General features: G+C 42.8%; 1 non-coding gene across 1 annotated transcript; it reads right to left on the bottom strand.

Annotated features, from left to right (window-relative positions):
* On the bottom strand, window positions 1–131 carry LOC115804128 (small nucleolar RNA SNORA24). The gene has a single exon (XR_004024980.1). It is a non-coding gene; the product is annotated as a small nucleolar RNA SNORA24 (small nucleolar RNA).
* Between the last annotated feature and the right edge of the window lie 12,012 nt (window positions 132–12,143).

Below are 12,143 nucleotides of genomic sequence, written 5' to 3' on the forward strand. Positions count from 1 at the left end.
GAATGTTACTTGTACAAGTCAGAATATCATACCAAATAAATGGTGACAGCTTTGCCAATAAACAAGAATATGCTCTTCCATGGCTAGGAAGGGAGACTGCCACAGCTGACAGGTCTCGAAGATACATAGAGAAGCATAAGGTTCTTAATTCAGATTAAGCTACAGAGAATTTAATTTACTATCCTTAGTCTTTAATCTTTGAACAGTTTGATTTATTTTCTTTGGGGAGGGTTTTGGTGTACGTTTTTCTATGTATACTCGAATACCTGGCAAGGGACTAGAGCTTGAGGGAGATGTACAAAGCTAACTTAATTAGGTAAATCATTATTCCTTCCCACAACATATTTTTTATAAGCACAGAAAATAAATTTCTCACCCAAACAAGGTAAAAGCTTCAAGACTATTTGTGTGAATTTAGATTTTTTTTCTTAAAAAAATAAGTGGAAAAATAAAGATGTTTAACAGAGTAGAAGTGTTTCCCCCATTTAGTGTTCTTTATGACTTTTTTTGTGGTAACTAGATGGGTCTCCTATTCAATGGTAGAAAAAGGCTGATGCTGTGATTGGTAATGCACAGAGACAAAGGCTGCGGAGTACAGAGATTTTTAAAATTTATTTATTTATTTTTGGTTGCGTTGGGTCTTCGTTGCTGCGCGCGGGCTTTCTCTAGTTGTGGTGAGCGGGGGCTACTCTTCGTTGTGGTGCACGGGCTTCTCATTGCGGTGGCTTCTCTTATTGCGGAGCACGGGCTCTAGGCGCCCGGGCTTCAGTAGTTGTGGCACGTGGGCTCAGTAGTTGTGGCTTGCGAGCTCTAGATCACAGGCTCTGTAGTTGAGGCGCACGGGCTTAGTTGCTCCATGGCATGTGGGATCTTCCTGGACCAAGGATCGAACCTGTGTACCCTGCATTGGCAGGCGGATTCTTAACCACTGCGCCAGCAGGGAAGTCCAAACGTGGAGGGAAATTTTTTTTCTTTCTTGGAGGCGCCGAGCAGCATGCAGAGATCTTAGTTTCTTAGTTCCCCCACCAGGGATCGAACCTGTGCCCCCTGCAGTGGAAGTGCAGAGTCTTAACCACTGGACCGCCAGGGAAGTCCAAGACTTTTATCTTATTAATCTTTGCATAGAATCAGCTTTTAGTTTTGTTAGTCGTCTCAGTTGTTTATATTTTGTTGATTTCTGTCCTAATAGTTATTTCCTTCTTGTTTCTTTCATTTGGTTCTGCTGCTTCTTTTCTAGTATTTGAGCTGAATGCTTAGCCTCATGTCTTTCTTAACCTTTCTTGTTTCCTGATAAATGTATATAAAGCTATAAATTTCCTTTTAAAATAGTGCTTTCACTGTCTGTGTCCCACCAATTTTGTCGTGTGCTGTTTTCACTATCATCCAGTTTTAAATATTTCCAAGAGTCATTTAGCAATATTTTATTTGGTTTCCAAATATTTTTAAAATTTATCTTTTTTTTAAGATAAACCTTATTTTTTAGAAGAGTTTTATTTATTTATTTATTTATTTTTATTTTGGCCATGCCGTGCAGCTTGTGGGATCTTAGTTCCTCCACCAGGGATTGAACTGGGGCCCTCAGCAGTGAAAGGGCAGAGTCCTAACCACTGGACTGCCAGGGAATTCCCTAAAGGCTTATCTTTTCAAAATTAATTTCAAATTTCATTAAAATGCAGTTGGAGAACCTGATCTATATCATATTGTTCATTGGGAATATATTGAAGGAGATACATGCATGTCTGTTTTGCAAATGTTCCATGTGCACCCTAAAAGAACATGCATTCTTAGTGGGTGTTGAATTCTCTGTATATCTATTAGCTTGAGGGAGGCCCTCTCAAAGGAAGTACTTTTGAACTGAGATCTGAATGTCAGGAAAGAGCCAACTCTCTGAAAATCTGGGGGGAAATGATCCCAGGCACAGTGGACAGCAAGTGCAAAGGCCCTGATGTAGGAATGAGCTTGGTGTGTTCCAGGAATAGAAAGAAGACCTGGAACATAGTGGGCAAGGAGGAGAGTGAGGTGAGGTGAGATCCTTAGAGGTAGTCAGGGGCCAGATCAAGTAGGGCCTCAGAGGCAATCGTATGGACTTTTGATTTTAACCAACACAGTAAATTCATTGACCACACTTACCAGGTGATGTGCTATGAACTTTATGTAAGCCTGATGTCAAGTACAAACTGATCGCATTTTATACGATGGGGGAAGCACTTTGAGATTAAAAGTACCTTAGAGATCATATCTATCCCAGTCCTTTCCTTTTGCAAATAAGAAAACTAAGATGAGGTTTAAAAGGGTCTCACCGTTAGTCAGAGCCCAGGCTTTGGACATCCCCCGCTGTCTCTCTGACAGATAAGCTCTTAAAAGGGGGGACTCCACTTTCATTTAATTTCATTGAATTGTTACTGAAAGGAATCTTAAAAACAAAAATCATGCTCACCCATCCTATTTACTTATTTTGTAAATCTAGAGTTTTGCAGATAGAGTTTATTCAAAATGAGTTTCCCACAGGGACTTCTTCCTTTCCTCAAATATTCTGCTCTCATTTTACCCCTCTCTGCTTCACTTCAACATTTGGACCTGTTTCTATGAGGCAGCCACTTCAGCCCGCCTTATATTCTCCTGGGCACCACTGTCCCATTTCCAGGGTGACCTGTCCCAGCACTTTTTTGATAAGGCCTCTGTAGCACATCACAAAGATACTCACAGTAATTACCCATCGGTACTGCCTGGCTGCATGTGGGTTTTCTCACCTTACCCACCTGGGAGGCGAAGCCACTCTACTCTCCCAGAGGCACGGGAGCTAATGTGGATGTACCCTGAGCAAGCAAAGCTGAATCCAGATACTGCGCCAGGCAGTCCTCAAACCGTGAATGGGCACAGTGTATACGTGATGCCTCCCTGCCTGTGAGCCTGGCTCCACACAGGCATCAGCAAGTGCCTTTGGGAACGTAGTCTTTTAGTGCTTTATCTGCTGAAGGCAGATTTATTCCCATCAGAAAGGTAGAAATTTCTTCCCTGATGGTGGATGGTAAAGTCAATGCCTCAGGCAAGATCAGTGCCTCCAATTCCATCCGAAGAAAGCCAAAGGTAAGATTTATATCCACCAACCACTGGTTTATCCCTTCTTCTTTGCATATCCTCACAAATATTGTTCTCCTGGCTTGCTGGCCAAGCTGGGGATCTCCACTGGAATATTTTCTTATAAGACACATTTATATGTGGTTGGAAGAAACAAAAAAGTATGAACAGCAAGCCATCACCAAGCCTCCAATTGAGACTCAGACTAAGAGAGTCTAGACTGCAAAAGAAGTATATATATTTTAATGATATAAGGAAATTTCCACAAAATATAAAAATCCCACAGTTGCCTAAGCATTAGTTTTTGTTTTTGTTAATTTAAAAAATTGTGGTAAATATACATAACATAAATTTAACTATTTTTAAGTGTACAATTTAGTGGCATTAAGCACATTCACAGTGTTGTACAACCATGGCCATTATCCATTTCCAGAATGTTTTCATCAGCAGCAGCTTTGTGCTCGTTAAACACCAACTCTTCATTTCCTTCTCCCCCCCAGGCCCTGGTGATCTTTATTCTACTTTCTATCTCTATGGATTTGCCTGTTCTGGATATTTCATATCAACGGAGTCATATAGTATGTGGCCTTTTGTGTCTGGCTTACTTCACTTAGCATAATGTTTTCAAGGTTCGTCCGTGTTGTAGCATGTGTCAGTACTTCATTCCTTTTTATGGCCAAATAATATTCCATTGTATGTATATAACCCATTTTGTTTATCCATTCATCTCTTCATGGGCACTTGGGTTGTTTCCACCTTTTGGCTATTGTCAATAATACTGCTATGATCATTTGTGTACCAGTATGTATTTGAGTCCTTGCCTTTAATTCTTTTGGGTATATACCTAGGAGTGGAATAGCTGGATCATATAGTAATTTTGCATTTAAGTATTTGAGAAACTTAAATACTTGAGGAACCCAAGCATTAGATTTTGTATTTAAAATATATTTGTCACAATTAAAAAGAGAGAATCGAAGTATTTGTTATAGCTGCCATAATAAAGCACCAGAGACTGGGTGGCTTAAATAGCAGAAATTTGACGTACAAGATCAAGGTGTCAGCAGAGTTGGTTTCTTCTAAGGCTTCTCTCTTTGTCTTATAGACAGCCATCTTCTCTCTGTATCTTCACATGATCTTCCCTCTGTGCCTGTGTCCTAATCACCTCTTCTTATCAGGACACCAATCAGATTGGATTAGGAGCTACCCATATGATCTCATTTTACCTTAATTACCGCATTAAAGGCTACATCTCCAAATACAGTCATTTTCTGGGATAATGGGGGTTAGAACTTCAACATAAGCATTTGGTGGTGGCGGGAGCAAGACTGAACCTACAGGAGGGGTAGAGCCAGCCATATGCCAACTCTTTTTTTTAAAAAATAAATTTATTTCTTTATTAATTTATTTAGTTTTGGCTGTGTTGGGTCTTCGTTGCTGTGCACGGGCTTTCTCTAGTTGCGGCGAGCAGGGGCTACTCTCCGTTGCGGTGTGCGGGCTTCTCATTGAGGTGGCTTTTCTTGTTGCAGAGCACAGGCTCCAGGCACACAGGCTTCAGTAGTTGTGGCTCACGGGCTCAGTAGTTGTGGCTCGTGGGCTCTAGAGCACAGGCTCAGTAGTTGTGGCGCATGGGCTTGGTTGCTCCATGACATGTGGGATCTTCCCAGACCAGGGCTTAAACCCATGTCCCCTGCATTGGCAGGCAGATTCCTAACCACTGCACCACCAGGGAAGTCCATATATGCCAACTCTTGACTGACTGACCCAAAACAAATCATGGTAGAGGGGAACACAAAAGATGGTTTTTAAGCTTGATTTCTGGATTTCAGGAAAACATCATTTGACCTTTTCTGATACCTCTGAATTTGTTATTATCTGTGACATATTTCAGTGAGGATTGAGGTGAGTCTTATCTCCTTAAACTTGCATTCAGGGTTAAAGGCTTTTAATAAATAACTTTGCAAGAAAAAAGTGAACCCTAATTGAAGACTCACATCTCCCTTAAGTAAGAAATGTCCTGCAGATGGTGTTCTGCCTTGAACACCTTTCAGGGTCACTTGCTATCCTTCTATGGCATCATTTTAAATAGCTGCATGGAGTGCTATTACATGAGTGTGCCATAATTTATTTTTATTTTTTTAACATCTTTATTGGGGTATAATTGCTTTACAATGATGTGTTAGTTTCTGCTTTATAACAAAGTGAATCAGTTATACATATACATATGTTCCCATATCTCTTCCCTCTTGCGTCTCCCTCCCTCCCACCCTCCCTATCCCAGCCCTCCAGGCGGTCACAAAGCACCGAGCCGATATCCCTGTGCCATGCGGCTGCTTCCCACTAGCTATCTACCATAATTTATTTAACCGACACTCTAGTGTTGGATTTAAAGGAATTTTTCAAATTCTTACTCAGATTCTGTTCTTTCTATTACCACCACCCAATTCGTAGTCTAGGTTGCTTTTTGAGTCACTCTTATATGATTCCAGCAGACTTCTAAAAGTAATCTCCCTTCCCAGGGTTTCCCCCTTCACCCAACATCCTCGTGGATGTCTGAAGGATGTTCTTAAGTCACTGCTTTCCTCACATCTCCTGTCAACCCAAGAATGGCTCCACCTTAACTTTGCAATTGGTCCAAACATCTCAGCCCTTAAAAAAAAAAAAAGATTTCCCCAAATCAGCCTCTATTTAACTTTCATCCACTTTCTTCCCAATCTGGGGAGCCAGTCAAGTCTACTTGTAGTCTTAGCACATACCATACTCATTTCTCTGGACTTGGCTGGTGCCACTAGTCCTATTGGGAATACCTTTTCTCATCCCACTGAATGTTTCCAGTCTCTTCATCTAGGAGGGCCAGCTCATGTGTCACAAGCTTCATAAAGCCCCCTGTGACTACTCTTGACTGTATGGATTTTATTTTGCCTTTCTTTGAGCTTCTGTCTCACTGAGATGGGACCACATCGTTTATGAAGCAGTAAGAAGTAAGCTTGTGTCCCTCCTGGCTAGACTAGAAGGTCCAGAGACCTTGTTGTAAATGTCCCAGTCACACTGGCCATCTGAAAGTTCTTGGAACACACTCATTTCTTTCCCACTTCAGTGCTTTGTGCTTGCCGTCCCTCTGCCTGAAATGTCCTCCCTCCAACTCGTCATGGTCAGTTCCTTCTTGACATTCAGATCTAGTTTAAATGTCACTTCCTTGGCGAGGCCATCCCTGACCCCTGTCAGAAATAACTCCATTGTTTTTAGCACAGCGCATTGCTTATTTCTTTCAGACCCTTTATCCCAGGCTGTGCTCAACTCATCCCTTTACACATTGCTTGCCCATCTTCTGCACTTCACCTAACCTCCAGGACAGCCTGTCTGGTTCATTTGTTTATCCTGGCACCTACCCAGTGCCAGGGTGCTCAATAAATGTTTGCTGAATGAATTGGTGAGATTGGATGGAATGGAGGAAGAGAAGGGAGATGGTGAGGCTGTCCCTTGGATTTCTGACTTGGGAAACTGAGCTGATGGCAGGTGGTGCTACTAACCGAGCTTGGGAGTTCCAGAAGAGCCCGTGGGGGTGGGGGTGGAGGAAGCAGAGATGGTTATTTCTCCCCTGTACTTATTTGAGTTGCCTCTAAACTACTTAAGTAGAATATTCATCCACACATGGTTAAATATATGGGCCTAGAGCTTAGGAGTGATGCTTGGGCACTGTCCAAATAACAATAATAGCCAGCATCGTTAGACATGGTTAACACTTTAAATAACAATAATACCTAACATTTTTTTTTAAATTTATTTTTGGCTGTGTTGGGCTTCGTTGCTGCGCACAGGCTTTCTCTAGTTGTGGCGAGCAGGGGCTACTTTTTGTTGCAGTGTGCGGACTTCTCACTGCAGTGGCTTCTCTTGTCACGGAGCATGGGCTCTAGGTTCATGGGCTTCAGTAGTTGCAGCACACGGGCTCAGTAGTTGTGGCGCACAGACTTAGTTGCTCCACGGCATGTGGGATCTTCCCAGACCAGGGCTCAAACTCGTGTCCCCTGCATTGGCAGGTGGGTCCTTAACCACTGTACCACCAAGGAAGTCCAATAATACCTAACATTTATTGACCGCTTACTCTGTGCCAGGCAGTGTGCTAAGTGCTTCACATACATTTACTCTTAGAACATTTAATATTTAATACAACCCTTGGATACAAAGATACAACTAAGTTTTCTAAGAATTGGGTAAACTGAGGCCTCTCTGCTAATTAGTGGGCGGGCTAGGATTTGAAGCCAGGTGGTCGGTTTCCAGTGTCCCAGCTCTTCCCCACTGCACTAGTGTGCTGGAATAGGCATGCAGGCACACAGAACCAAGCCCATTGCCTTTGAGGAGCTTCTTGTTTCCTTGGGGAAATAAAATAACTCATAACCTACTATACTCAACAGCCTTGCCTAAGGCTTGCCTAAGGCTCTTATCCAAGCCTGTCAAGTATGGTAATTATTTGATTAAAATGACTAGTGTTGGCCTCCACCTCTGATTCCTGAAGACTCACATACATATGACCCTCATAATTCATTCAGAAGAACTAAGGAAGTTAGAAATGCAAAATCCTTTCCACAGATCATCATCTGTTTTGGAAACATGATTCATAACCCTCTTGGGACTGGAAAAGAGGAAACTGAAAGATCAGAGTAAAAGTGAAAGAAGATAGTGATGTCTACATCTATTCAAAAGAGAGCAGAGGGGACTCCCCTGGTGGTCCAGCGGCTAAGAAACCACACTCCCAATGCAGGGGGCCCGGGTTTGATCCTTGGTCAGGGAACTAGATCCCACATGCTGCAAATAAAGATCCCGCATGCTGCAACTAAAGATCCCACGTGCCACAACGAAGATCCTGTGTGTCGCAACTAAGACCTGATGCAGCCAAATAAATAAATAAATAAATAAATAAATATTTTTTTTAAAAGAGAGAGAGCAGAAGGATTTCAATCAGCGGACCCTCAGGGTTTCCTGGAATGATGACTGCATTGGATTAGAGTATGGGTTGAGAAACACACAAGTAGCAGAAAGTGTAACCACACCCAGTGCACTCAAATGGTTACTTTGAATAAATGGGAGTAGTGGTCCCAGTTCCCCATGGGCTCTAAGAAACAGGGCTTTGTGCAGACAGTGACTGCGCAGAAGCCAAGCCTCTAATTTTTTAGGGCAACTGGCTTTAAGGGTATCTTTTCTTGTTGTTGTTGTTGATTTTTGTTTTTTGTTTTTGGCGGTACGCGGGTCTCTCACTGTTGTGGCCTCTCCTGTTGCGGAGCACAGGCTCCGGACGCGCAGGCTCATCGGCCATGGCTCACGGGCCCAGCTGCTTCACGGCATGTGGGATCTTCCCGGACCAGGGCACGAACCCGTGTCCCCTGCATCGGCAGGTGGACTCTCAACCACTGCGCCACCAGGGAAGCCCCTAAGGGTATCTTAATCACCTCCTCTTCACCGCATTGGTAAGGGAGGGATTCCCACCCTAGGGGTATGGGGATGGCTGAACATATGACACCCAGCACTGGACAGCTGAAATTGACAGCAGTTCATTGGTCACATATACTCACAGCACAGGGAAGAAGGACACCACACGCCCTGCAGGGTCACATGGGGGTAGCGTTTAGGAACAGAGTGAACAACCAGAGGCAGTGGGAGGCAAGCTTGCTTTGTAGTATCCGGAGGGTGAGGTGTCCTGTGGTTCCCACAGGAGAATGTCGTTGGCTCTTTTGGATAATTCCATGGCCTGGTGGGGAATGCAAATCCACTATGCAGGGATCAGCAGAAACTGCATCTGGTCCATCTGATGAGGAAGGTTGTTTAACTAGGTGACATTTTCAATCAGACCAAGAAGAAAAACTTGCAGTTAAGCCAAACTAGGCCTTCCTGATTTCACCAGATGTTAAGGCAGCACGTAATATTAGACCTTGATTTTAGGCCTTACTCCACAGGATGGAATGCATCTGTGGGCTCTGTTGACTGCCCCTTGTCTCTAGATTTGGCACATTCTTGACCCTGACCCAAAGCTCAACGAGTGTTCTCATCTCCACCAACTTGGGACAGGAGATATTCTAAAAATCAAGGCATAATGGGAATTCCCTGGTGTTCCAGTGGTTAGGACTCGGTGCTCTCACTGCCGGGAGAGGAGGAGCAGGAGAGAAAAGAGAATCAGTCCATTTTGCTGCAAATCTGGGACATGTGTTTCACAGAGTAGGGAAAGACTGAAATGAAAATTAAAACTATGTCTACCACCACTCTTGGCGATCAGAATGATCTTTTAAAAATGAAATATAATCTTACCAGGCTCCTACTTAAAACCCTTCATTGAGTCTCCATTGGTCTTTCTTAAGATAAAGACAAGACTCCTTGCCATGACCTTCAAGGCTCTATGCAGTCCAACCCCTGCCTGTCCAGTCTTATCTCATTCCTTACTTCCCCATACTATTTATGGAGCAGGCATACAGGTCTCCTTTAAATTCTGAAAACCTTCTATGCTTTTTGTCAGCCCCAGGACCTTTGCACATGCTATTGTCTTGGCCTAGAATGCTCTTTCCTCCCCAACTCACATAGTTATCTAGAACTTATCTGTCAAATTTCAGCTGAAGAGCTTCTTCCTCAGGGAAGATTTCTCTGATTTCCCCAAATAGGTCAAGTTCCCCTATTATAGGCTCTCAGAGCATCTTTTACCTTCTTCATCATGATACTCATCATAAGTTATAAGTTTATATTTGTTTGAATTATTTGATTAATGTCCATATCCTTACATCTCCATGAGAGTGGCAACCTTATTTATCATTGATCTCTAGTAAGTGCCTAAAAGAAAACTCCTGTTTACCTATAATCTACTCGTAACACTTCTGACACCAAATGTGCGTGGGGTTTTCCCACACCAACCAATTCTCCAACTCTCCAGACACCAACTGGGCGTCTTGCAATTCAATTATGACATTAATTACCTGGAGTTAGCATAGACCCCACAGGTTAAGGGTTCAGTCCTGCAAGATTGTCCCCCACTTCAGACACCAGTCATGTCCAGGGTTGTCACCTGTACTTCTGACCAACTGGTTATAAATTGGGGGTTCCTATAACCCCCTCTTCAGGTTCAGTAATTTGCTGTAGTGGCTCATAGAACTCAGGGAAACACTTACATTTACCCATTTATTATAAAGGATATGTTAAAAGATACAGATGAACAGCCAGATGAAGAGTTACATAGAGTGAGGGCCAGAAGGGTTCTGAGTGCAGAAGCTTTTGTCCTTGTGGAGTTGGGGGTGTACCACCCTCCCGAAATGTGGATGTATTCATCAATATGGAAGCTTTCTTAACCCCACAGTGTAGGGATTTTTATGGAGGCTTTATCACATAGTCAAAATCGATTATTAACTCAATTTCCAACCCCTCCCCACTCTAGAGGATAAGGTGGTAGGACTGAAAGTTCTAAGCTTCTAATCATGGCTTGGTCTTTCTGGTGACCAGCTCCCTTCCTGAAGTTATCCAGGAGCCCACCAAGAGTGGTCTCATTAGAACACAAGACAGTTCTAAATTCCAGGGGATTTAGGAGCTCTGTGTTAGGAACTGGGGGCAGAGACTAAAAACATATCTTTGTATGTCAAAGTGCCTCAGTGCGTATATGTTGAATGAATGTGTCAGTGAATGAGCTAACTGATTTGGGGATCTTCTGAGAAAAAGTAAAAGGAATACTTCGGTAAACGCGAATTACACGTTATTTTTTTTTATTATCAAAACTGTTAAGACATCTACATTGCCAAGCTAGAATTAGGAAGGGTTTTAAAAATGGTTCCTTCTAAAGAGAGGAATGCAAGTCCATAACCAATGCTACATGAAATCAGGCAGTGTTACAAGAAAGCAGATCTCCGGTACAGAGATGAAACAGTGAATACTGTGCAATTACTATAACAGGAGAATGGATTTAAGTACAAAAAACAGATCTTACAAAATGTGACTTTCCTTGGGATGCCTTTGGCGATGACACTATTTTCTACTGTAGACCAAAAATAAGAATATAAATGTGATGCATGCTGTTGTAGGAAGTGTCAGACATTTTGCACATAGTTAATAACACATCACCCTCTCACCTTCTCACCCAGAGCATCTGGGAAAGGTGAAAACAACAGGTGGATCCAGTGATTATTTGTCATTCCAAATGCTGACTCCGTCTGGGGTCTCCACAAGGTGATAGAAACACACTAGGGGGGAAGGCATCAAAAAATAACATATGAAGGCTCAGAGGCTATCAGAATGGAAATCTGTAGCAGTTACATAGAATTCTTGGAGTAAAAAATTTCACTTCTGAAGAAGTCATATATAATTCACTTTTCAAAAATATCTCTGAAAGGTAGTAAAAATGAGAGTTAAATCTGGCCCAGTTAACTTGATTCCTGAGTTTAAAGCCAGATGAAATCCTGGGACCAGAAAAGAAGGTTTTTGTTCATATTATCTTACATTAAAACAGTAGAAAGCTGATGACTTTTAAAAAGTGTCAAAATGGTAAATCTTAGAATATGTATTAAAAACTCACAGATCCGGGGCTTCCCTGGTGGCGCAGTGGTTGAGAGTCCGCCTGCCGATGCAGGGGACACGGGTTCGTGCCCCGGTCTGGGAAGATCCCACATGCCGCAGAGCGGCTGGGCCCGTGAGCCATGACCGCTGAGCCTGCGTGTCCAGAGCCTGTGCTCCACAACGGGAGAGGCCACAACAGTGAGAGGCCCGCGTACCGTAAAAAAAAAAAAAAAAAACAAAAAACTCACAGATCCTTCATTAGTCACAATTTTGAATAATGTTCTCTATTTATTCTTTTTTTTTTTCTATTTATTCTTTAAAATAGTTGTCATTAAGAAATAGTCCGAAAAAAAAAAAAGAAATAGTCCGTTCTAGTGCCAAAACCTTGAAACGGAAATCCTGCAGGAGGATCCGAAAACCTGCTATTCACTTATTTTTTTTTTTTTTTTTTTTTTTGCGGTACGCGGGCCTCTCACTGTTGTGGCCTCTCCTGTTGCGGAGCACAGACTCCGGACGCGCAGGCTCAGCGGCCATGGCTCACGGGCCCAGCC

Source organism: Delphinapterus leucas, chromosome 14, assembly GCF_059928025.1.
Source record: "Delphinapterus leucas isolate spDelLeu-1000000601 "Yukka" chromosome 14, BTC_Dleu_Yukka2, whole genome shotgun sequence".
NCBI lineage: Eukaryota > Metazoa > Chordata > Mammalia > Artiodactyla > Monodontidae > Delphinapterus > Delphinapterus leucas.